The sequence below is a fragment of the Musca vetustissima genome, unplaced genomic scaffold (assembly GCF_032173495.1).
Source record: "Musca vetustissima isolate MV318-11 ecotype Yass unplaced genomic scaffold, APGP_CSIRO_Mvet_v1 utg12501, whole genome shotgun sequence".
In the NCBI taxonomy this organism is placed as follows: Eukaryota; Metazoa; Arthropoda; class Insecta; order Diptera; family Muscidae; genus Musca; species Musca vetustissima.
In genome coordinates this window covers 31,165-54,289 of record NW_026889469.1, presented here as the reverse complement: position 1 = coordinate 54,289, position 23,125 = coordinate 31,165, and the positions used below count along the sequence as shown (strand labels likewise).

The following is a 23,125-nucleotide window of genomic DNA, read 5'->3' as shown; positions in this document are numbered from 1 at the left end:
GAAGGAAGAAGAATACCTTCAGTTCTTCTATGCGGAAGAAAATGGCCCTCAGATGTGCTATGCGGAAAAAGTTCTAATGATTTTCTAACAAGAAGACCTTCTGAACTTCCAATAAGCAGAAAATGCCGGCTTCTTACAAGATCTTTTGTATTCCAATAAGATGGCTATGATATTCCTATAAGAATTCCTTAAACTCTTGTTTGAGAAAACATTCCAATATTCTAATAAGAACAACTCCTTCTGGACTTCCAATAAATAGAAAATCCCGTCTTCTTACAAGAAGATATTATGTATTCCTATAAGAAGGCTATGATAATATAAGAATTCCTTAAACTCTTCTTTGAGAAAACGTTCTAATCTTCCAATAAGAACAACTCCTGATATTCTAATAAGAACTCCTAGCAGTATTCTAATTAGTAGCCCGATTAAACTTCTAATAAGAAAACATCCTGTTCATGCAACGATAAGATCTCACGATTTTCTTAAAAGAAGGGCTTCCGGTCTTCAAACAAGAAACCTTCTGGTCTTCTAATAAGAGGAAGTTCTACTCCTCCAATACGTATAATAACAATTCTTCTTATAAGAAGAGTTTTATAACTATTCTTCATTGAAATATATCTTAACATTTTTTTATAATAAATCCTACCGACCGTCTAAAAAGATACCCTAAGGGACTTCTAATAAGAAGACCAATAGATGTTCTAATAAGAATACATATTGATTTTCTAGCAATATAATTGTTATAAGAAGACCTTTTGTATTCATATAACAAGGTCATGATATTCATATAAGAATAAGTTAAAGATTTCTTTTAGAAAACGTTCTAAACTGCTAATAAGAAAACCTTATGATATTCCAATAAGAAAACCTTTCAATAATATGTAGACCGATTAATCTTCTAATAAGAAAACCTTCTGTTTTTGACGTGGTTCAAAAAGTGGCTATCATTGGAGCACTCCAGCATTTAAATGTGAATAAAACTTTTGTGTCTCATACCATCGCTCGTTATCGTGATGTTAGTAGCCCGACGTCAAGGAAGTGGACGGATGAAGAAAGCAACATCAGCAGAAATGGTTCGAAAAGTAAAAAAAAACGACATATCGCAATATTCCATTCGGCAAATATTGAAAAATGAGCTCGGGGTAAAGCCATTGAAATTCCAAACAGTGCAAGAACTTACACTGCAACACAAAGAAAATAGACTCAAAAGAGCTAAAGAGTTGCTTCGCTTGCACGAAAGTGGTGAACTGCCGAATTTGGTTTTCTCCGATGAGAAAACGTTCGTTGTCCAGCAGTTTGTAAACAAACTTGCCAAAGTGGTCAGTTGAAAATGAGCACCTTCGGTTGGCCACCACAACTCAAGCGCCGGCCATGGTGATGGTGTGGCCGACATAACAGCCAATGCCCGCTCTCCGCTCGTATTAATCGACCGTGGCATCAGAATAAATGCCGAATATTATCGCGAAAATATTCTGGAGGGGATATTAAAGCCTTGGACACGTGAACAGTTTGGCCGAAGAGCTTGGACATTCCAATAGGACTCAGCACGTGCCACCCAAGAATGGTTACAAAATGAGGTTCTTCGCTCGCGCACAATGTCCCCCAAAATCTCCGGATACCAATCCGTTGTGTCTATTGTGTCTGATGTATTTTGGAAAACAAGTTTGGCACTAAAAAATACCAAAGTGTCGATCACCTCAATCAAGCTCTTCGCCGGGAATGGGCCAAAATACCACAGAGCAGCGTCTGACGGTTTCATTGGCCGTTTGAAGGCCACAATTCGTGCCAAAGGTGATCGATTCGAACAAATCTAAACTTATTCTAAAATATGATGCTATTTCCGACAACGAAAGCCTTTGAAGAGTATATTAAAAACAGAAGCTTTTAAGTTATGTCGTGCTAAAATTTTTACTATAACGTTCATGAAGAAATCCTGTATATGTTTGTTTGTCACTATTGCAGGTTTTTGTTTGCGATCACATACCTTCAGTCAAATTGAATGAGGAATATTTTTGTAAAACAGATAATTTTTCTATTTCGAGTTCTTGTATGTCTTTTTTGCCCTATAATAAAAATCCTCTAAATTTTTGTTTGAAAAATATTCCAAGATTTTTGAAAATTGAAAAAAAATATTAGAAAACAAAACCTTTCTGTCGCTTATATTTAAAAAAAAAATCCACTTTTATAATCTTCTCGAAATACATTCATTTTCTTTGTTGAGGGTGCCGTATGATTGTTATTTATGTAGAACCACTGAGCGTATGATTTGTGGCAATATGTATACGACCCATTTTGAAAATAATATTTTAGAATATATTTTTTTTTTTGATTTCTTTGTTGAGAAAAAAGTTATTATATATTTTTGCACTGGAAAATAGGAGCTACTACAAGAGAACATTTAGACCACAAATACATTTGTAAATAATAGATCTGACAGAAGATTGTAAAAGAACTATGGAGGATATATTGTATATAATTCATAGAAGGTTATCTATTGAAAGTACAAAACCACTCCTGATGACAACCTATATGTTATTGACCTCACCAAAGTCTGAGGAGTTGGCCAACTGCAGTAGTGTTTTCAAAAGTCCAGTAAAGTATCTCCAGGAAATTTTCGGTTTTTCTGGTCGCTCCAGAGGCCGCAGTTTTGGTCCGAACATCGTGAAATTTTACATGGAGAAGGGGATCGCGCCTAAGAATAAGCGTGCCTGTTTTGATAAAGATCGGTCAATATATAGAGGGTCAAATGAACCCTGACTTTTGTGTGAAAAATTAAAAATTTTTTATTCTGGGGCGTATATACTTGCTCCTGAAGGACATATACTCGAGATGTTGATAGTATGTCCAAGATGAGTTGTTGACCTTCAAATTGGTACCAATTATATGGCTGTATGTACTCCGATGCGGGAGTTATACGTAATTAATTAAGGGTGACTATGTGCATATTATTACTATTACTCCATTAGAGGACGGAAATCTCGCGCTGATCGCTTTGAAATTGTACATGAAGTTCCGATAATGGTCAGAGACAACGCTTATAAATTTCGGTGAAGTTGAGATTTCATTCGGGACGTACAATAAACCGAAAACTTTAATTTTGCCAGATTTTTAGTCGCTCTAGAGGCAATTATTATATACAGAACATCACATATTTTACAAGGTGAAGGGGATCTGACCAAATACTTAGAGCGGTTGTTTACATGATGATCGGTCAATTTTCCGAGTGTCAAATCAACCAAAACCTAAAGTGACCATTTTTTTATTGTATGGCGTAAAAATTCACTTCAAGAAAAAACATTTTGGAAAATATGCAAGACTTAGAAAGAGGAGTTGTTGATCTATAATCGGTAAAAAGGGTGCAAATATCACGAAATATTGCCAAGCCTTTTTTGGTAGTTGTGTAGGGTATCATATGGTCGGCCCCGTCCGACTATACTGCTCCGCTCACTGGTTTTAATTGTCTATGGATATTAGATGCCCTGGAGACCTTCAAAGTGTGTATGTATATTCCAATTAAATACTGAATATGTCATCCCTTTTGTTTTACTACCGAAATCTGCTTGCAAATAATCCGGAAATCGATTTTCAAGATTTTTCCATTTATCTTCAGTTTCTTTTTCTGCTCCCCAACACTTCATTACTTTTTTTAAAGAAATCAAAGTTTTTCATCTCTAGAAATAAAAAATGAAGAAAAACAAAACTAAATTTGATTTACTGAAGGAATCTCAAACTTAGGTACCCACGCTGCAAAACTTCAACAATTCCCGCACGCAACTTTGCACATCAGACCTGTTGATCCTCTAAACTAAACGCCTTTAATTCCTTGCTCCAGCTATCAATCATGTTTTTTAGTAGTGGCTGTAAATTAGAAATGAAGAGGGAGTGGAAAAAGAATAAAACATAAAAAAAGAGCAACAAGAATAAAAGTAAAGTACATCAATCTTATGTACAACAATCTGTAGGGAAATCGAGGACTCGGATGGGAAGTTAAACAACAGAAAACAAGAAGGACGAAGAATGACGGCAGAGCAACACAAAAGACTGTGACAAAACAACATCTCATTAAGAAATCATTATTTGCAAAGTTTATAACGAACGGTGGTAGCTGGCATTGGATTTGTCGTCTTCCGTCGGATGACGGGGCTGAGCAGCACGGCGATGATAATGGCAACGTGAATTGTGTGCCATTGATGAAGTGATGACATGCCAGTCAGTCATTCATTTGAAGACTAACAAAAAAACAGGTCTTAATGGTGGCTGTTGTCTGTTTTTTTTTATCCAATACCAAGGCAGCCTGTCGTTTACTCCAGTCTAGCCGGAGAAAAACAAGGCTACAAAAAACATTCGAGCAGCTAAAAAAAAAAAAACGGCGTCAAACAGATATAACTCAACTTGACACTTCAATTTCCTTAAAAAAGAAACGAAAACCAGTGAGCGGAGCAGTATAGTCGGACGGGGCCGACCATATGATACCCTACACAACTACCACGAAAAGTACACTTTCGGCGGTTCTATATTCTGAGCCAGGGCAATATTTCGTGATATTTGCACCCTTTGTACCGATTATAGATCAACAACTCATATTTCTATGTCTTGCATATTTTCCAAAATGTTTTATCTTGAAGTGAATTTTTACGCAATAAAATAAAATATTGGTCCCTTTAGGTTTTGGTTGATTTGACCCTCGGAAAATTGACCAATCATCATCTAAACAGCCGCTTTAAGTATTTGGTCAGATCCCCTTCACCTTGTAAAATATGTGATGTTCTGCATATAATAATTGCCTCTAGAGCGACTAGAAAATCTAACAAAATTAAAGTTTTCGGTTCATTGCACCCCCTGAATGAAATCTCAACTTCACCGAAAATTATAAGCGGCGTCCTTGACCATAATCGGAACTTCATGTACAATTTTAAAGCAATCAGCGCGACATTTCCGTCCTCTAATGGAGTAATAGTAATAATATGCACATAGTCACCTTTACTTAATTGCGTATAACTCCCGAATGGGAGTTGAAGGTCAACAACTCATCTTAGACAAACTATCAACATCTCGAGTATATGTCCTTCAGGAGCAAGTATATACGCCCCAGAATAAAAATTTTGTAATTTTTCACACAAAAGTCAGGGTCCATTTGACCCGCTAAATATTGGCCGATCTTTATCAAAACAGGCATGCTTATTCTTAGGTCCGATCCCCTTCTCCATGTAAAATTTCACGACGTTCGGACCATAACTGCGGCCTCTGGAGCGGCCAGAAAAACCGACAAAAATTTAGTATTTGGTCCATTTCATCCCCTAAATATTAACCGATCTTTACCACAAACAATAGGGGTCTTCATTGGCCAGAACCCATCCTACATGCAAAATTTCGTGAAGATTGGTCCATAACTGTGGCCTGTATCGTGTTTACAAATTATAATGGACAGACGGACGGACGGACACACATGTCTAGATCGACTCAGCTAGTCGAGATATGACGATCGGTATACTTTAAGGTGGGTCTAGGACCAATATTTCGCGGCGTTACAAACATTTGTGGCTGCACAAAGCTATAATACCCTGACAACATAGTTGTGTAGGGTATAAAAATGAAACAAAACGCATTTCCTAAAAAAACTGTTGAGCCAGCAGAACCATATCCATTGGGATAAGGTCCTATTCCCTCATTTTTCTCTCTGTGCCAGTAAGCCACGGCACCAACCATCCATCCAGGCTCCTCGCAGAACATTGCCATTATCCTGTTCATCCTAAGCCCCTAACACAAAAAAAGGAGAGAGAAAATCATTTGGATTGAAATAAACAAATTTGGCAGATGTTGGCTGCCTCGTTGAGTTTGTTCGTCGTATCACAGCTCGTTTTTTGTTCCATTCCATTCTTTTCTTGGTACGTGTTCGAATCCCTCAGCATGTTTGGTTGCATGGCTGAATGCCCTGCTGGTCTGTTGTAGTTCGTGTGGCTTGTACATTCATCTGTTTGTTGTTGCTGTTGTTGTTGTTAGTGAGTGATTAATATTATACCGTGACAGTTAAAGGAACAGGTGGCTTCAGCAAATTGCGTTCGTTTGTTTGTTTGTTTGTTTTTTTTCTTCTCTCCTGGTGTATCTTCTTCCAAATTTGGCAACTACCCAAAATCCAGTTAAGGAGACATTTACAAAGACAAGGGATTTGCTGAATGTTATCCTGTGGGATAATCGAGAGAGAAATACTAAAATATTTAAAGGATTTAGGCAACAACCTTGAATTAAATATGTAGATGTTGTAAAAATGGATTCCAACAATATTGAAAATTAGGATGGTAAATCAAAAGGAGAACATTTGGAAAATACTAATGAAGGAAAATATAAAATATTTTCGAAATTACGAATTACAGACGCCAAGTGGCTTAGTATCAAATCTGTTTCAGATAATTTTGAACCTATTTAGCTAGGAAAATCTGCAAAAAAAATGCACAACATAAATGCTTTAACCAAAACTAGGTCAATTCCGATAATGGTGTCTATCTGCCATTGCCACAGAAGAGGATTTATATAACCTCGATATAGGGTCCAAAATTTGAAAACAAGTAAACAAATGTCAGTCGGTGTTACCGACAGATATATACCCCCAATCTATGGTGTGCGGAAGTCTACGAAATAATGCAGAGATTTCATTTTTCATTGTATAAAATTTATGTTGAAACTTTGTGGCGAAGGTACCAGAAGGAGTAGACCCAACGGGTCCCATAGTCAATCCTAATCTTTATAAGGTAAATATATTACCATGTGTAAAGTTTTGATGAAATTGCATATTGCATTCTTTCCACATGAGATGTACACGTTTTCATAATTTTAACCCTTTGTGGGGAAGGTACTGGAAGGAGGGAACCGATAAGTCCCATCTTCAAATATTATTTTGGCATGGGTAAAATATTAGGCTGTGTAAAGTTTTGATCAAATCGTATAGCCCGGTCGCAAGATATTAAAAAAAAAAATTCAGCAAAATTATGACCATCTTGTGTGGGATGTACCAGAAGGAGAGAACCGGTGGATCCCATCTTCCAACTTGAATTAAGTTAGTAAGAAATATTGCGATGTGCATATTTGGCATCAAATCGAACATACCATTCGCCTAATATTAACTTTATAAATGTGGAAAAATTTTACCCTTTTTGTGGGAGATACTAGAAGGAGTGGACCAATGGGTCCCATCTTCGGACAAGATCTAGGATTGGTAAATATAATAGGCTTTGCAAAGTTTGGCTCGAATCTGATAGTCCGTTCGCATGATGTTATAACATTAATTTACCGAAACTTCCCATCTTCGAACTTGAACTAAGTTTGGCAGAAATATTACGATGTGCAAAGTTTGATGAAATCGGTTACTCCCTTCGAGAGTTGTCGTGCGCACCAGCCGACCAGAATATCTACAAGTGTCTTTCGGATTTTTGAACAATATGTAATGCGGGCTGAATACCTTTTTCTGTAGACATACGAGACATTTAAAATAACGTTCAGAAAAACTTTTAATTGTAGAATCCCTCCGGATGATTATCTTTCGGTAAAAAATCTCTCCTTCCCTTAAGGAAAAAGTTCATTAATTTTTATACCCTACACAACTATGTTGTCAGGATATTATAGCTCTGTGCAGCCCCAAGAGTTTGTAACGCCGCGAAATATTGGTCCTAGACCCACCTTAAGTGCACCGTCATATCTCGACTAGCTGAGTCGATCTAGACATGTGTGTCCGTCCGTCCGTCTGTCCATTACAATTTGTAAACACGATACAGGCCACAGTTATGGACCAAACTTCACGAAATTTTGCATGTAGAATGTGTTCTGGCCAATGAAGACCCCTATTGTTTTTGGAAAGAATTGGCTAATATTTAGGGGATGAAATGGACCAAAAACTTTATTTTTGTTTGACTTTCTGGTCGCTCCGCAATGATGGCCCAAACACCTCGAATTTTTGCATGGAGAAGGGGATCGGGCCAAAGAATAAACATGCCTGTTTTGATAAAGATCGGTCAATATTTAGCGGGTCAAATGGACCCTGACTTTTGTGTGAAAAATAACAAAATTTGTATTCTATGGGGTATATATTTGCCCCTGAAGGACCTAGACCCGAGAAGTTGATAGTATGTTCAAGAGGAGTGGTTGACCTTTAAATTGATACCAATTATATTGTCGCATGTACTCGGATGTGGGAGTTACACTGAAATATTTACAGGTGCTTACGTATTCAGACATTATTTAGTAACCCAATACCACACTAGATGGCGGAAATATAGCGCTAATCGCTTTGAAAATTTCCATGAGATTCCAGTTATGGTCAAGGACAACGCCTATAATTTTCGGTGATGATCAGATAATAATTTTGGGATGAAGTGGACCGAAAACTTAACTTTTTGTGTTATTTATTTATTTAATTTTTTTTGAGTCGATCTATAGGCCACAATTGGAAGCCCAACATCATAACATAACCCCCGGTAAAGAGAATCTGTACAAGTGCAGCCCTCGTCTACTGAATATTAGTAATATTTGTTGACCTTTAGTCGGGTTTCAAGAGGGTGCAAATAACGCAAAGTTAGATTTTCGTGGAAATTGTGTAGGATATTATATGGTCGGCCCCGTCCGACTATACTGCTCCGCTCACTGGTTTTAGTATTTATCTGTGCAAGCTATCAGAAAGATTCTTAACCTAGATATCTTTCTGGTTCATATTCGGAAGATTTTTGGAAAATCTATAATATTTATTAGCTATTAGTATAGGCTTAAATGTTCTAGATGCTCCCCATATTTTCGTTAAGTTAATATCTTAAAATTCTCATTGAAGGGTGTCTTGGTAGACTTCTACCTATTTAATTTATACAGACTAAACCTCTAGAAGGCCTTAAAACATTAGATACTCTTTCTTTGGATATCTAGAACCCCTGAACACTAAAAAACGTGCCGAAGACGACCTCTAAAAAGTCTTCCAGCTGTTGCAGAATTTTATCCTGCTACAATCGATATATAATAATATAACATATAGGTCTATATGTTTCATGTTTATTCTATCTATGTTCGTATTTCTTAATGTGCGGATGTAGTGTATCATGTTCCCCAACATGAATTTGTACATATATTCATACAACTTCTTAATGTTCGGAGGAGAATGAAAAGGAGTAAATGACCTTAAAAGACCAGTTCCTTTAGAAGACCCCTTTATTTAATAATTTTACATTTAAAAGATTCCCAAAAGCTATGCCATCAAAATATCTTTTAAGGTTTCTGCCAGATTTTAAAGAATATTTTTGAAAATACATTTTCGGATTTAGTAATAATGTGGCATACTATGTATTTTTTGTAGAGTACTAGAAAACACCATAAGGGTTTTTTTAAGGTTTTGATCATTTAAAATGTCTTAAGAATAAGAAAACATTTAAAAATTGACTGATTTACGGAATAATACACCAAGACGTATACGTTGTGACAGCACTTATACGCAACACCTTTAGAGACTCTAACTTATATTTTGGTAAAATAACTCTACAGAAAATCGTATGACCATAAGGTATTTTAGGTGTCATATGTCTAGAGATGGGCAGTGGATACCCGGTAAATTGGGTAAATACCCGGTAAATTGGGTAAATACGCATTTGTGGGTATTTATTTGGGTATTTACTATATTGAATCAGTAATACAACATCTTGCACCCTATTTCCGGGTTTCTGTTATCAAATCGATTTAGAATGAATAGTTTTACGATACTTTAAAGACGTGGGTAAAAACTTGGGTAAATACCCGATTTTTTACCCAAAAATTGGGTATAAACTCATTAACTGCCGAACCACTTGACATAGGCATTGCACACATGTTTCTAATGTCAAAGCAAATATAGAAATCCAACATGGGGTCCCTGGGTCCAAGTTTTGATATAGCCCCCATATAAACGTATCTCCCGATTTAAGATATTTTTAGCCTATTAGACACATTTTAAGGCCAAATTGGCTGTAATTTTGCACAGAGTGTTCTTGTTGAGTACAAAATGTCCATTCAAAATTTTATGTATGAAGGTTCACGTTTACTGGTAGCCCCCATACAAAGGTATGGCTACCAGTAAATGGTTGATTATTAGTTTAACAAACGCACGTACTCCTGGGCGTGTACGTGGCGATAACACTTGTGCGATAGAACATCAGGTCGTATGACTTCTGACAGCACTTATACGTACCATCGTGAAGGTCACAATTAGAGTTGATTAAGCAATTTAATCTTTAATTTTTACAAAATAAAACAATAGTTTTACAGGCCTGTTGGAAAAATCCAACTTTTTTAAATACAAATTTATAATTATTTAAATAACAAACACCTCAAATTGTCCCCTACATGTTTGCCATCAACACCTACATGATTTCTGTTGTTCATTTTTAATCTTCACACACAAATCCCGACTAATTACATTTTGAAATCTCGGATTACAAAAATACACATGCTATAATACTAATAATAACAATAACAACAGCAACAAGAACAACAACAACAACAACGGGATGATTGTTTATCTAAGAGTTCATTATTTTTGATTGAATTTAATTACAAGTTCAAAAACAAACAACACAAACATAAAATAGAGGACAATGCAAATAATGGCGACAAACTATAATAATAACAAAAACAACAACAACAAATAATGAATTGCAAATATGCACTCTTAAATATGAATGTCAATATGTACTTATATGCATACATGCATGTATGGGTGTATGAATGTGTTTGTGTGGTGTGGCTAAACTAGTCAAACGGCAAAATAAATATTTACATTGAACAGCAGCAACATCAGCTAACATGCATATTTTTGCAAACCCCTTGCCTCATAGCGCCCTCCCCCCACAGATGCCTCACCCTCCACCTACCCAGATTTCAACTTGATTTCCAACAGAAATTGTTGTCATTTAAATTGTAAACCTCAATGGCAACATGGCTTTGTAAATATGTGATTTGATTTGTATTTGGTTGTCTATGGGTGTCTTTGTGTGTGTGTGTGTGTGCGAATTTGTGTAGCCTAATCAGGGTACTGTTGGTGTTACGTTTCAATTGCTTATTTATAAACAATATTTGAATAAATAAATTGTTGTTGTTGCTGCTGCTGTTTTTTCCTCTTCGATATGTATTATTTTATTTTTATTGACTTTGGTATCCATGGAATGTCATCCTCTCTGCTGTATTCAAACATCGATATGTTGTTGCCATGAGATTGTAAAAATCTACGGGTTACCGCCTCCTATCTCTTTTCTTCACTGTCATCAATGACAATTTACTGCAATTGCCGTCAGTCCAGCCAATCCAATCGAAGAGGATTGGCATTCGAACAATTCCAATGACAGTTTTATTGAGGCTCGCTCACACACACTGTCGCACAGAAATTATTGGAACATTTGTAATACCAAGGGGAGCCTTTATTTGGCAAATGGCGTATGAGACACTAGGCAACAGAAATATTTTATTTAGATATAGCAAAATAATATAAATAATCCACAAACGTATCTGAACGAATATGAACAGATTTTGATAACTTCCACTATAAGGTGGAGGATAGGTACTCAATATATATTTTTTCCACCACAGGTCGTATGAATTATGACAACACTGATACGTACGTTTGAAAATCATAATTCCATAGAATTGATTTTAATTAATGATAGCTACATAATCATTTCCAAAAACTTGTCTACAGAAGGTGTAGATTTTTTAAATATTTTTTTTTCAAGGTCCTACAGAAGGCGTAGATTTTTTAAATATTTTTTTCAAGGTCCTACAGAAGGTGTAGATTTTTAAAATATTTTTTTCAAGGTCCTACAGAAGGCGTAGATTTTTTAAATATTTTTTTTTCAAGGTCCTACAGAAGGCGTAGATTCTTTAAATATTTTTTTCAAGGTCCTACAGCAGGGGTAGATTTTTTAAATATTTTTTTCAAGGTCCTACAGCAGGGGTAGATTTTTTAAATATTTTTTTAAAGGTCCTACAGAAGGCGTAGATTTTTTAAATATATTTTTTTTTCAAGGTCCTACAGAAGGCGTAGATTTTTTAAATATTTTTTTCAAGGTCCTACAGAAGGCGTAGATTTTTGTAAATATTTTTTTCAAGGACCTACAGAAGGCGTAGATTTTTTAAATATTTTTTTCAAGGTCTTACAGAAGGCGTAGATTTTTTAAATATTTTTTTCAAGGTCCTACAGAAGGCGTAGATTTTTTAAATATTTTTTTCAAGGTCCTACAGAAGGCGTAGATTTTTTAAATATTTTTTTCAAGGTCCTACAGAAGGCGTAGATTTTTTAAATATTTTTTTTTTCAAGGTCCTACAGAAGGCGTAGATTTTTTAAATATTTTTTTTTTCAAGGTCCTACAGAAGGTGTAGATTTTTTAAATATTTTTTTCAAGGTCCTACAGAAGGCGTAGATTTTTTAAATATTTTTTTCAAGGTCCTACAGAAGGCGTAGATTTTTTCAAGAAGGCGTAGATTTTTTCAATATTTTTTCAAGGTCCTACAGAAGGGTTAGATTTTTTAAATATTTTTTTCAAGGTCCTACAGAAGGCGTAGATTTTTTAAATATTTTTTTCAAGGTCCTACAGAAGGCGTAGATTTTTTAAATATTTTTTTTCAAGGTCCTACAGAAGGCGTAGATTTTTTAAATATTTTTTTCAAGGTCCTACAGAAGGCGTAGATTTTTTAAATATTTTTTTCAAGGTCCTACAGAAGGCGTAGATTTTTTAAATATTTTTTTCAAGGCCCTACAGAAGGCGTAGATTTTTTAAATATTTTTTTCAAGGCCCTACAGAAGGCGTAGATTTTTTAAATATTTTTTTCAAGGCCCTACAGAAGGCGTAGATTTTTTAAATATTTTTTTTTTCAAGGTCCTACAGAAGGCGTAGTTTTTTTAAATATTTTTTTTCAAGGTCCTACAGAAGGCGTAGTTTTTTTAAATATTTTTTTTTCAGATACCTACAGAATGCGTAGATTGTTTAAATATTTTTTCAAGGTCCTACAGAAGGCGTAGATTTTTTAAATATTTTTTTTTCAGAGTCCTACAGAAGGCGTAGATTTTTTAAATATTTTGTTTGAAGGTCCTACAGAAGGCGTAGATTTTTTAAATATTTTGTTTGAAGGTCCTACAGAAGGCGTAGATTTTTTAAATATTTTTTTTCAGAGACCTATAGAAGATTTTTTTTAAATATTTTTTTCAGGGACCTATAGAAGATTTTTTTAGATTTTTTAAATGTTTTTTCAGAGACCTACAGAAGGCTCAGCTCTACACCTGTCCTGTTTTCTGAATTCATTCAATTTAATTATTTAATTCATGTACAGTAGTGCGTATACTTGTTGCCACAATGTGTACGTTCTGGTGTACTATTTCATAAAGAGTACATCAGGACGTATACATTGTGACAACACTTATACGCACCTACAGATGTTTTAAATAAATGTGTTTCAGGGGCCTACTGAAGGAGTAGATTTTTCTTAAAGGTGTAGATTGATATTATGTTGTTTTTCAGGGGCCTACAGATGTGGATTTTTTTAAAATATTTTTAGGGACCTAAAGATGGTGAAGACTTTCTAACTAATTACTAAAATAATTCTACAGAATATCTTATGACCATAAGGTATTTTAGGTGGCATATGTCACTTATACTTACCATCGTGAAGGTCACAATTAGAGTTGATTGATTTTTAAAATAAAACAAAAAAAAAAAAAAAAAAAAATTGTTTAAGGTACCTAAAGATGGCGAAGATTTTTTAAATATTTATTCTAGAGAATTGTATCTGTATCCATTGTAGATGGAAGCTGTAGTTTTATATGTCATTAGTATGCAACAATGCAGATGCTATACACACACATGTGCATTTGTCTGAGTGTTTTTCAACATTAATTCAATAAAATACCATTGGATTTATATTCACACACACATAGTCGTATATATATGCATATGTTTGTGTGTATATATAATGTGGCTGAGAGGAAGCCTAGCATATCTGCATATTCATACATTTATGCAAACTTTTTCTACATCAGGATGCACATTCTAGTCTTTGTTGTTGTTTTTTCATTGGCGGTGGTGGGAAGTGAAGTGGATGGTTAGGACGAAAACGGATATTAAAACTGTCATCATGGATTGGCTTTTGGTGTCGGCGGTTGGTTGTTGTGGATGAGGATGATCGGTGGTGACTGATAATATTTTAACAATTGTTTCAATTATCACAACAAGTTTTTAAAAAAACTGAGCAAACTGAAAAAAAACCTGGGTGGTAATATTGGGTCGCAATATTTGAGAGAGAATATAGGAGAGCTATAGAAACATTGTAGTAACTCTACAAAAACCTAATATTGGTCTTACTTCGTACATATACTACAGGTATTCTAAAGACGGAGGACCTCCTAAATGTCTATTAGATACAAAAAACCCTTATAGGTCTTCAAAAGTTGGGAGATCTTCTATAAAGACATACTGACAGGCAAGACATACTGACAGGCGGAGGGTTTCGGATAATCCATGCATTAAATACCTTCTGCAGATTTTCTGCTGATATCTTGTATGTTTCCTATAGACAGAAGTTCTCAACTTTTTCTCGTATAGAGGGAGGACCTCCTACATGTCTATTAGATACAAAATACCCCCTATAGGTCTTCAAAAGTTAGGAGGTCTTCTATAAATGGTCTCCTACTTATATCCTAAAGACAAAAGACATACTGACAGGCGGAGGCTTTCGGATATTCTATTCATTAAATGCCTTCTGCAGATTTTCTGCTGATCTCCTGTACGATTTCTATAGATAGAAGTTCTCAACTTGTTCTCTTATAGAGAAGAAAATCGTATACGATTTGTTTTGACAATAGGCCTCGAACAGTTCTCTTCAAAAAGGATATATTCAGAGAATTTTTCCGTAATAATAAAACCTTCAGAAACTCTTCTGACACCTGTAGTTTACAGTATAGGTCCCATATAACCTAAAACAGAAGACCTCTTGCAGATCATATAGAGAATAAATGTCTTCTGTGGGTCTTCTATAGACAGAAGGTCTCAAGTCGTTCTCCTATAGAGAAAGAAATCTTGCATATATTATTTTTTTAAAAGACCTACCATTGAAAAAAGTCCGTATGAATATATTTCGTAGATAGATGAACTCTGCAGTACTTCTTATATCTGCAAATCGTTGTTACGAATTCAGGGCACAAAAAAGGTTAGATTAGCAGATAACCTCTATATATGACTTATGCAAGATCTATGTTGTTCGCCAACAATTTTCCAACAGAAGATCTCTCGCAGATCATCTAGAGAATAAAGGTCTTATGTGGGTATTCTATAGACAGAAGGTCTCAAGTCGTTCTCCTATAGTGAAAGAAATCTTCAAAATATTATTTTGACCAAAGGCCTACCATTGAAAAAAGTCCGTATGAAAATCGTTCGTAGATATATTAACTCTGCAGTACTTCTAATATCTCCAAATCGTTGTTACGAATTCAGCACACAAAAAAGGTTAGATAAGGAGATAACCTCTATATAAGAGGCATGCAAGATCTATGTGGTTCGCCAAACATTTTCCAATCCTCAATGCACATAAACCTTTTTAGTTGAAAGGCATTACTTCGCAAACGGAACGATCGAAATGGTCACGTTCTGCGTTCATCTGGTTTCTTTTCCTCCATTACTTCACCTTTTTTCATTTAGATCCAATCGTTCTCACTTGGAAATATTTCCCATTTTTGTTGGAAGCAAAAAAATTGATACGTGTATTTAAAAAAAGCTTGTTTAGTTTCAGATCTTCAGATATTTCTTCAGATCTTCTGTAGACAATGTTAAGAAAATCTGTAAAAATTAGGACTTCTTCAGAGTTGCGGTTGAGTTAATATTAGCTCTTTTAATAACAGCAAACCAGATTGTAGCCGCATAAAAATAATCCGTTTTATCCATACATTGTCTCTTAGAATACCTATGGATACACGAAACACATAAATACTATCCTCACAGAACTAATTGGATTCCATAGGTGTCCTGTAGCTCTTCTCTTTGTTTGAGAATAGCTAAAACAGGTTATTATTAAAGAAACATTGAATGAGTGTCACATTTATTCATTCAAAAATACAAAAATAGTAATATTCCAAGCAATCTTTTAAGGCTAAGGTTATGTGAACCATACTGCGTATAATTTATGTCACAACGTATACGCCATTATGGATATACCTTCTCTTTGTTTGAGAATAGCTAAAACTTTTATATTTTTAAAGATTCATTACATGAGGGTCACATTTATTTATTCAAACCCTCCAAAAAATCTTATTGGAAGCAATCCCTTAAGGCTAAGGTTATGTGTACCATAGTGCGTATAATTATTGTCACAACGTATACGCCATTATGAAAATACCTCAATTTATGACCCCTTTTCTCATCAACATTCATAGCCAACAATCTTTTTTGGCACTTCTTCATAATTTATGTTATTACCAGCAATTCAAAAGAACTTTTATAAGAGAGAAATAAAAACACATTAATGTCAAAGAAAGACAAAACTGACCCAATTACTTAATTCCTCTCACCAAACACACCAACACATTGACTCAACATCTCTCTTGTCTCAACTACCCAAAACAAATGCGAACTTCATTCTATGGTCAGCCAGCTGCATTGTCACCTTACTTTTGGCCTCAATTCATTATCAAAGTATTAAAGGCTCATTTGTTCTTTGAGGCTAAATGGGAGAGAGGGACCAGGCATTGTGACATTTTTTTTTTGTTTTGTTTTCCAGGCTTCTTCTCTTAGGAGGAGTAATTTTTTATGCTCAGTGGTAATGGTAAGCCCGTAAGGTAGTTGTTCGGTTGACTGGCCAGTAGGCTAACTGACTGACTGGCTGCTTGGTTGGTTGGCTGGTAGGCATTATGGACATGTCCTTCACTTAATACTTGGCCATTAAGTAAATAGTTTCAGTTTTCTGTTGTTGCTGCTGCTGTTGACACATAACTGGTAGGCATGATGATGCCACAGGGAGAATTGCCGGTAGAGGTTAGGGAGAGAGAGAAAGCATTCATTGCAGTGACATTTATTTGTGTGATTTTTGTTATCCGCTACAGCTGTTGCAGGACTCCCAAGGATTATGAGGACAAACAATTTAATACCTTTTGTGGGGCAAGGCTTTGGTTATTTTGTTAATTATAAAACTGCAGAAGGAACAAAAATACACACATTAATTGAAGGGAAAAAAATAAGGGCCAATGCTATGATAAAATATTTATTAAATTTTGTAACTCCCAAAAATTCTAATTTATATTTCTTCTTTCTTTTTCAGGTGAGTAATAATGAATTGTTTGGCCTGAAGTAATATGAAGATGAAATGGGAATCCTCAAATGAACTGTAGAAAGTTGTTCCAATGGCATCAAATAGCAGAGGACCATCAGATTTTTTCACAGATGAAAGATCTTCGATTCCAAAAGATCTAATGTTCACATAGTGAACATGAATTTTCGTATAATAAAGATATGGAATGTCTTGCTGTGGGTCTCTTGTGTAAAATATGAAAAGATGAAGTGGAAATCCTCTAATGGATTATAGTAAGTAATTTCAACGGCATCAGATAGCAAATTATCGGGAACGATATCGTATTTTGTCTACACCAAAAGATCGTTCAATTTTTTTTCCCAGATTGAAGTTCTCCGATAGCGAACATGAATTTTCGTATAATAAATATTTTGAATGTCTTGTTGTGGATTTCTTGTGTAAAGGAGAGATAATATAGCTTAAACATGGATATATTTTTGTATGGAGTTTACCTTATTCTTCTTGAAGGTTGATAAACTGAAATACGAAAGGATTTTTACGACTTTAAGACCTTTTGATTTTTGCTTTTTCCATCTTTCGATTCCCAAAATTGACAAAAATTTGATTTTTATATGTATGAACAGATAAGCTCCGGAAAGTGAAATTTTTGGGCAATTTGAGCTTTGTGATAAAAAACCTAGATTACAGACTGATAAACATTTCGTTCCAGGTGCTACGGCAGATGTGTTCAATTTTTTTCTTAGAAGAATAACACCCTATGAATAATTATTAGATTCCGGTTAAACTTTTACATGGAGACTATTTGAAAATAATGATACTTATTGAACATGGTTTTTACAAAGCTCTATTCACCCTACATGAACCTGCAATAAATCACTTCGTTAGACAAATGCGGCCAAAAAATCCCAAAGAATGGGACCTTTTGAGTCCCTATTTAAAGATATGGATCAACCTTGAAAATTTATTCAGAGTTTTTCTTTTACCCTCTAAGATTCTCGAATGAAGAATTACAGCCAACTCGGTTAAAATTTAGCCTAAGACCATGAAAATGCATTAAATGGGGGAATAGGAAAAATACCATGCCGCATATACCATTTCCAATACAAAATATCGTAGGAATAGTAGCTCAATTGTACTGGATGAAATAATGAATGAAGTCTGCTCTGAGAGAAGATACATTTCATTGAAACTCTCACGACAGTTCGAAAACTCTAGACTATGCGGATGATATCGGCTTTCTCTCTCACAAGATATCCAACATGCTTTCAAAAGTAGAAGACATGCAGAGACTGACTCGCAATGTTGAACTAATCAAGAAAACTAAGGCCATGCGACAAGGCTATGCAATTGAATACGTCAATAGATTTTGCTCTCTAGGAAGCATTGTAATTACAAGTGGTGATGCCGAAACGAATATAATCAGTAGGCTAAGAAAATCGAGATAAATATTTAGACTACTGCAATGACTTGGACCTCACATATATCCAGAAAAATCAAGCTTAAAATATTCGAAGCATGTATAAAGTCGATTCGGCTATGTGGCAGTGAAATCTGATTTGTGTCAAACACCATCACGCATAAGCTACAGGTATTTATAAACAGATGCCTCAGGATCATATGCAGAAAAATAACAGTATATCTCCTTAAAAACTCGAATATTTATTTACAAAAGCCTAGTAGATTTTCTTAGTAGATAAAGATCAATAGAAGAAGATTAGAAGATTCACGTGACCAAAATGGTCTTATGGACGGCCAGGTCATCTGTGTAGAAGGATATAGACTCTACGATGAATATACGTTTCATATTATGGTAAAGGCTATAAACAGAGCGATATATCAAAACATGATCCCTTATATTTCATTATCAATATCCTAGCACACCTCTAGAGGACGTCCAAAGAATGAATGTTTTTATCTACGAAATACCTTCAAAATTTTACCTCTAAAGAGGCCTATCTATAGAACACTTATAAGGGGAACTTATATCTATAAAGAGGAAGGGTTTCCATCAATAGAATACCTCCACTGATACCTATGGAGACAAGACATCGAATTACAATTGAATGAAAAGTTTCAATTTCTATTAACAGAGAACTTAAATTTATAGAAGACTTCTAATCTACGTATATATACAAATTCTAAGGAAGTCTTCTTTAGAGGATTTGTACAGGGTTGCCCATATTCGACGGAGCCATGTTTTTTTTTTTTTTAATCAAAGAAAAAATAAAAATTTGGCGGTTGGCAATGTTAATCATTTAATTTGTTCCAAGTAGATTTGTTTACATCAATTTTGAATATGATGTCTCTCATATGGCCGCCTCTGGCGTTGATGACGTATTGTGCCCTTTTTGCTGCATTTTCCATCGTTTTTGCCAACATTTCGGCCGGAATAGTGGCTATTTCTTCACGAATGTTGTCCTTGAGCTCTTCTACGGTCCTTGGCTTGTTAACGTAAACCTTTGACTTCAAATATCCCCACAAGAAGAAGTCAGGCGGCGTCAAATCGGGCGAACGCGGTCCAAATCACCACTTTTCGACATCAAACGGCCCGGAAACAAAATTTTCAGAAAATCGATTGTTATGCGACTTGTGTGCGGTGGAGCGCCGTCTTGTTGAAACCAGAACTGCCTCATACGCTTTCGACGAATAATTGGCATCACAAAATTGGTCATCATGTCGCGATAACGCTCCTGATTGATGGTAACAGCATGGCCATTTTCATTTTGGAAGAAAAACGGCCCAATGACCGTTTTTCGTCATGAAGAGGCATTTCTTGAATCTCCTGAGGATTTTCAGTGGCATAAAAACAGCAATTTTACGGTCCCATTCAATGTGAAATGGACTTTATCGGAAATGATAATTTTGTTCCAAAATTGCTCGTCATCTTCGGCCATTTCGATGACTCTTTGGGCCCATTCCAATCGACGAGGCTTGTCCGCAGGCAACATTCTTTGCGTCAATTGAATTTTGTATGGGATCAAATGCAAATCAATGCGAATAATCCGTTGTAAAGTGGACCGAGCCATGCCCAACTGCTGAGAACGGCGTTGTTGGGATGTTCTTTGGGACCTCTCAACACTGGCTCGTACGGCAGCGATATTCTCGGCCGATCGCCTTGGTCGACTTTTATATGGCCTCTTCTTAGAAGGCACACTTTTCACATTTTTTAATGTTTTAAAAGCACGTTGAGTTTTCACAATTGACTTCTTCTGTTGATTGTAAACAATGTAAATGAACGTGGCCGTATTTTATGTCTAGAGTAGATAATGATGATGATGATGGCTTCGACTCAAACGATGTCGGTAACAAAGGCTTCTAGAAGATCTTAAAAGAAGCAATCTATCATAGGAGACTCCTATAGTAGATCTTTAAAATGGCTTCTTAATATAATTTTTATTTATAGAGAAGGCATCTAAGGTATATAACATAGAGCCTCCTAAATTCAGCAGATTCTGAATGTGTGTTTTTATTTTCGGACGACATCTAAATCTTGAATTTTTTTTTTAATCTCCGCCTTATGTGGCATTCGATTTTCTTTAAATCTATCCCTTATTTGGTTTTTGGAAAAATATCCTATAAAAACTCTACGTCTTAAATACATAGTACTTCTATCTCTAGAAGACGTCTATATATTGGAAAGCCCCTTTAAAAGGAGTAATACCTATGAACAACGTCTAATTTATTAATAGAGGACCGCAAAGAAGGGGGAGCCTCCATTAGCAGATTCTCAGTATCTAGAGATGTTTTATTTTGTGGAAGAACCATCCTTCTCCGGAAGATCTCACCCTATGTCTCGTGCCTACAAAAATTAGAATACTTTTAGTCTTCCTTGGAGCAATAACATTACCATAATTTATTGGCTTTTGCTGGCACTTTCAAGGAGTTAACAATTTAAAGTTTTTTAGTTGCGTTTTTTCTGTGCTTTAAAAGTTGTCGTTGTTTTCTTCTTCTTCAGCCTGAAATAGTTTCCATAAAATGGCATAGCATATCGAAGAGCTCCTCCTTCTGATGGTTAGGAAAAACAAATTACAAACTAATAAACTAGAATAATTGGAGATTTTTTTAACAAAGTTCTGCTGGCGGTGGTGGGTGGTTGTCGAAAGGAGGAGTTGGGGAGCGTGAAAATAAATGGTGAGATTTAAATGAAAAAGTTTCCAATAAGAATCCGATAGCGTTTTATTAAAAGTAAGTGCAATGTAAGTGATGAATGCAAAAAAAAAACTAAGAAGAAAGTTATCCAATCTGGATGATGATGATGATTTATGAGGAAGAAATTTTGGAAGGAAATATTTAACCCTTGAACTAGTTAGGGGATATATGAAGAACAATGGAGGGACTTTGTGGGCCTTAGGGGTAGAAAAATATACTACATTTAGAGTAAGATATAAAATCATATAAGGAAGAATTGTATTACATAGCATTTGAATCCTTCGAGCAGGAAAAGTGTTTAGGGACGTTTCGAAATTTAAATAAGGTTTGTAAAGTTTTGGTGTTCTATGGGATAAATTCTTACACGTATGTTATTCTTTATAAAAATGTCAATGTGTTATTAAAAAAATTAGAGAGGACCTCTAAATAATGCCTCTATCTATAGAAGACTTTTAAGAAAATTTTCTTTCTACAGAAGACCTCTTTGGAGGCTGTTTATACCATTGAAAACAGTTTAAGAGCCCGCATATCTGCGGTATAGCTATAAAAGGGCTTGTAGCTACAGAAGATCTCTAAAAAATATCCAAAGACCTTTCGTAAAGAAATACTTCCAAAGGTGATTTTTAGCTACAGAAGACCTCTATGGAGGACTTTTTGCTACAGACCATTTTAAAGACCTATAAGGAGGATTTCTAATTTATAGAATGTATAGCAAATCTATATGGAGGAGTAATATATATATAGAAGTCTTCTAAAACTTCTACGGAGCGCCACTTTAGCTGATTTAGAAGAATTTAAGACTTCTTTTTAAAAATTTCCACGTGTTATTTATAGAAAATACCCTAAATGAAGGGGGTTTATATTTATAAAAACCCTTCAACGAAGATTTCGGTCTATATAAGGCTTCTACTGGCGGACTTTATCTATTGAAGGTCTCTATGGACGACTTTTGGCTATATATGGCTATTTTAAGGCGTACAAGTAGAGCTTTATATCTCGAATGGGGTTTAATTAGAGCCTCTACGTGTATATGACCTTTAAATAGGGGTTAGAGGACTTCGACTATATTCGAGTTTCTATGAGATATGGTTTATTTATTGAAGGTCTTTATGGAAGACTTTTAGCTATAGATGGAGAACTTTTAGAAGATTTCTAAGACTTCTGTAAAAAAATACACGTGTTCCATAAAAGTCTCGGCTCATTTGACACGCTCAATATATACCGATAATACCTTCTTTCCTTTTCCTTGGAAAATTTGTGATGTTCGGCTTATAATTGTGGCGTCTAGAGCGACAAAACCATTCAGGAATAACATATACCCCATAGAATCCTAATTTTGCCACACACAAAAGTCAGGATCCGTTTGACCCGTTAAATTTTGACCAATCTTTATCAAAAGAGGCATGGATTCTTAGGCATCTATGTAAAATGTCGTGATGTTCGGGTCATAATTTTGGACTCTGGAGCGACCAAACTATTTAAGGATAATTTACAAAAGCAATAGGAGTCATCTCTAGCCAGAACCGGTTCTACATGCAACATTTCGTGAAGATTGATCCATAACTGTGACCTTCATCATGTTTACAAATCATAATGGACAGAGGAAGGACACACATGTCTAGATCGACTTAGCTAGTCGAGACCAATATTTCGCAGCGAACAAACTCTTTAGGCCACAAAAATCTATAAT

The 23,125-nt window shown here is 35.2% G+C and overlaps 1 long non-coding RNA gene across 1 annotated transcript; it reads left to right on the top strand.

Annotated features, from left to right (window-relative positions):
- Positions 1-935: 935 nt before the first annotated feature.
- Positions 936-1,308, top strand: LOC133337177 (uncharacterized). Its single transcript, XR_009754578.1, has 2 exons — positions 936-1,004; positions 1,036-1,308. It is a non-coding gene; the product is annotated as an uncharacterized LOC133337177 (long non-coding RNA).
- The last annotated feature ends 21,817 nt before the right edge of the window (positions 1,309-23,125 follow it).